This window comes from Prionailurus bengalensis, chromosome E4, assembly GCF_016509475.1.
Source record: "Prionailurus bengalensis isolate Pbe53 chromosome E4, Fcat_Pben_1.1_paternal_pri, whole genome shotgun sequence".
NCBI classification, from domain to species: domain Eukaryota; kingdom Metazoa; phylum Chordata; class Mammalia; order Carnivora; family Felidae; genus Prionailurus; species Prionailurus bengalensis.
This window is the reverse complement of record NC_057360.1, coordinates 20087337-20091712: the sequence shown is the minus strand read 5'-3', so window position 1 is coordinate 20091712 and position 4376 is coordinate 20087337. Positions and strand designations below refer to the sequence as shown.

General features: G+C 41.5%; 1 non-coding gene across 1 annotated transcript; it reads left to right on the top strand.

Moving 5' to 3' along the window:
- The first annotated feature begins 1021 nt into the window (after positions 1-1021).
- On the top strand, positions 1022-1128 carry LOC122476674. Its single transcript, XR_006295588.1, has one exon. It is a non-coding gene; the product is annotated as a U6 spliceosomal RNA (small nuclear RNA).
- The last annotated feature ends 3248 nt before the right edge of the window (positions 1129-4376 follow it).

Below are 4376 nucleotides of genomic sequence, written 5' to 3'. Positions count from 1 at the left end.
CATTTTGATTCTGTTCCAGGACTGAGGACATATATGTATCTCATTTTTGAGTGTGACTATGACTTGTAAAATTCTCTTTCTCATGTTCATTATCGTTGCTATGTGTCGGATCAGAGGGGGCTTCGTAGCATTCACTTACAATGCCATTGAGTCTGGTGACCGGGAATAGGAATTGGGAACATCGATAGAGGGGCAGAATTGGGAAGCAATTAGGTTGAGGCAATTAGGTACAGGTTGGAAGAGTAAAGAACCTGAAGAAATGATGAGTTCAAGCATCACTCGTGAGTTGATGTGCAGGAACCCTAGTTATTAAGATGGAAAGAAAAACCATGAAATTTAAAGTTGGGTTGAATGGCCATGACTTCCCAGGTCCTCCTTCTCCTTCCTTCCTCTCAAACTCCCTCTCCTTCGCCCCCTTTCAGGTTGGTGATCATCCCTAGGGTGACCAGCCATTTTAGTTTGCCTAGGATGGTTTTGGTTTTAGCACTGAAATCTTGCTTCCTAGGGAAGCCTCAGTCCTAGGAATCCAGGATGGTTGGACACCTTAACTCTGTACCATTCACTTTGTGAGCACTAATAGAAGACCTTACGTAATTAGCCTTACGAAGGGGTGAGCTTGAGAGACAATAATGGGAGGGGTAAGAAACAGAAGTAGGCAATAGGCCTCTGTAGTCTTTGCTTTGATAGAAGAAGCCACAACCCAAGAAATACCTTTCACTCTGAATTCAGTAGAAATAGAGACTAGAAAGGGATGTTTGAAGTCTGTGATTCTCAGAATTTACTTGCTTGGAGAAATTTGAACCACCAATGCAAATGGTGTTTGTAATTCCTTTTATATTGGATTCAGAAATTACTTGCTTTCACAAAGGAAGATTGTATAAGTATTATTTGATTTGCTTTCTCTGTAGTCTTCTTCAATTCAGTAAGTCATGCTGTCATTTTTAAAGTATGTTGTATTGGATAATATTCCATTCCATTGACTCCATATTTATTATCAGTGATCAGAACCAGACCTCATTTTGTGCTCGCTTCAGCAGTACATATACTAAAATTGGAACGATCCAGAGAAGATTAGCCTGGCCCCTGCACAGTGATAACACACAAATTTGTGAAAAAACATACGTCATTTCACTCTTTCCAAAGTACCTTTATCTTAGAAAAGCACCGGTCAGTTCTACAGCCACCATCACTGCAGCTAAAAATAATGCTGCCAAGGTTGCCCTGGATTGTCAGCAGCAGTCATTGCTAACACAACACTAATTCTGTTTGGGTGGTGGTAGAGGTGGGTGGTGTGTAGCAGCAATATCCCTTGACTTGGGGAATGAATTAAGATTGATAAATCCAATCTACTCATGGTTACACGATTTCTCTTTACAAAATGCTCATTGTTCCATCCTCCTTTGCTGCTAGGAGTAAAGTGTTACAAGCTGGGACCAATGAGGCATAAAGTGAAAGTTGGCTGGGAATTTTCCAGGAACTGTTTGCTTTTCTAATAAAAGGGACAGACTTGCAGAAAAGCTTGCTGTGATCCCTTTCTCCTCCTTCCCATCTGGAATATGGATGTAACGCCTGGAACTAAGGTAGCCACACGAAGTCTGTGAAGCAATACACATTATGAAGAAAAGCAACATGCCTATTAAGTCAGAGTGTGAAGGAGAGAGAGAGCCTGAGCCTTTGATGATGTGGTTAGACCATCCCTGAGACCATACCTCTGGACTTCTTGTTTAATAAAAACAAATGTCCTTACCACTTAGGCAGCTGTTGATGCATATCCCTTTACTTGCAACTAAAAATCAATTTCATACTGAAAAGCAAGGTGAATAATGCATAGTGATGATACATGGCCATGGACATGGGATAAAAATCGCCAGACTTGTCATGGTTTTTGGTAGATTTTTTTTTTCATTCCATAGCTCTTTATATACTAAACAGGAAAGCAAGAATACTCTTTTTGTCCCCCCTCAATGCTCAATGATAATTAAGTTTCAGTATAAACAAAATGTGCTATAATGTGCTCTCACTGCAGTGGCTATGGAGGGATGAGACATGTGATTCTATATGATGCCACATTAAAATCCTTTTGTGCATCTTAGAAATATAATGTCATCTGTGCCATATTGTTTTAGGGCAAAAGGAAATAGACTGATGGCCAGAAGAGCCTCCAGGGCAATGTTTTTGCTAGGAGGCTAGACTAAACCCCCCACAAGAACAAGACAATTGCTGACAGTGGGCTGGGAGGTGTAGCCATGAACCCACTGCCATCTATAGTGCTCAGCCAATGCTCAAGTGGATAGTGAGCCCAACCCAAGGCAGTCCAAATAGCTTCTCTGTTGGTAGGAGGATAGATCCTACCTTGATCAAAAGGATGGGTAAAAGGGCAAAAAATGAATTATGTGGGGAAATGCTGTAGAACAAGGTAAAGGGAACATCATCCCAAAGGCTCAAAGTAAGAATGAGCCTCCGAAAATGATTTATTGCAAGAACCAGAAGATGTGGGGAAATGGATGGTATCCTTACTATACAGGAAAAAAAAAGGAGAAAAAAGTCAGAAAGGAAGAAAAAAAACCACAATAGAAATCCAAAGAGGGGCACCTGGGTGGTTTAGTCGGTTGAGGGTCCAACTTTGGCTCAGGTCACGATCTTGCAGCTTGTGAGTTTGAGCCCTGTGTTGGGCTCTGTGCTGATGGCTCAGAGCCTGGAGTCTGCTTCAGATTCTGTGTCTCCCTCTCTCTCTGCCCCTCCCCTGCTCATGCTCTGTCTGTCTGTCTGTCTCTCTCAAAAATCAATAAACACTAAAAGAAAGAAAGAAAGAAACCCAAGGAAACAAGTCTGTTAAGAACGAACCCCTAGATTTTTGAACATCCTTAACCTCTGAGTACCTACTGTGGACCAGCACTACCTTGGGGCTCAGTGATGGCTAAAGCATAGCTCCTGACCACCAGAGGTGCCATGATCCCATTCCAACATAGTAACTTATCACAAATTGAATTATAACAGTAAGCCATGATATCATGAGGTCCTACAGTATTTTAAAATGTTTATTTTCTAGACACACTCACTCTATTTTGGAAATAAATGAAATCACCACCTCCTGAGTAAGTAAATAAAGCAGGGAATGCACTGAATGTTTTATTGAGCTCTGGCTGTTCTATGCAAGATACTTTAAGAACATGCATCATTCTTTAGAAGATCTGTTTCTCCTTACTTATATGGAAGTGATGGACGGTGCCCAGGAAGAGAGGGAATTACAATAACAAAAGCTGCTGTCTCTGTCCAGCCAGCACGTAGCCCCTGGGTTGAGCCATATGCTCTTCAAGGACTCAGATGAATCTTCACACCAGCACAAGGACATGTCAGGAAAGCTCACTCATTGCATCTGATGTTGATAATGCAATTGGATAGTCCAATCCTGGCCACCGTTCTACTTCCAGCCTCCCCCTGCCCTCCTCTGAAAACCAAAATTAAGCCAACACACTCAGAATGTCCTATCCTGTCTCCCTCACCTCCAAGGAAATATCAGTTCACAGCAGAAGGGTGTAGGGAGAAGGAGACCATCATTTCTCAACCTATTATTTAAGCTCTTCTGACAGGACCTTGCCTGCTGGGCACACTGATGGACCAAAAGACGGAAATGAGCCACAAGGTGGACCAATTACAGAACACCGCCATGCCCCGGGCACAGCAACTGGGTGAGGGATCGACATCCGATCCAGTGGGACCAATTGCAGTGTATTTTTGGAATTCACGACCTAGGGACCACAGAGCATGGTGCTCATTTTCTCTCTGTGGCAGAGACTAGCAGCTCTGAACTCATCAAGATGGCATCTCCTGCCATGTGGAGGAAGCTGGCCTACAGTAGAAGGGATGATACCCACACCCAGAGGTGCAGCGTGCTGGATCTGTTTCTACCTATTCCTGAGGTCCAGCCATACCACAACCTTCCTGCAGCCAAAATAGTCTTCCAGATACATTTTCCTTTGCGTCTATGTGGGTTTAAAGTGGGTTTTGACATTTACAACCAAAAAAAAATCTGTCACTGATTGTTATGTTTGTGTGTTTTAGTTTTCCAAAAGAAATTTGTTTTCCTGATTATAAAAATTCAAATGTTGGATAATACAGTATATAAAATAAAAATTGCTATAATTCCACCATCTAGACATAACCATTCCCTATTAATATTCTTCCAGGCATTTCTTTCTTTTGAAATATAATTTCACAGGAGTACAATTTTTTAACATACCATTTTACCTAAAAACATGTTTTGGATATTTTTGTGGAACATACTCCTAAAATTTACATTTTGAAAATGGTTGCACAGAATTTTATATTAAACTATTTTTTTAAGTTTATTTATTTGTCGGGGTGGGGGAGGCGCA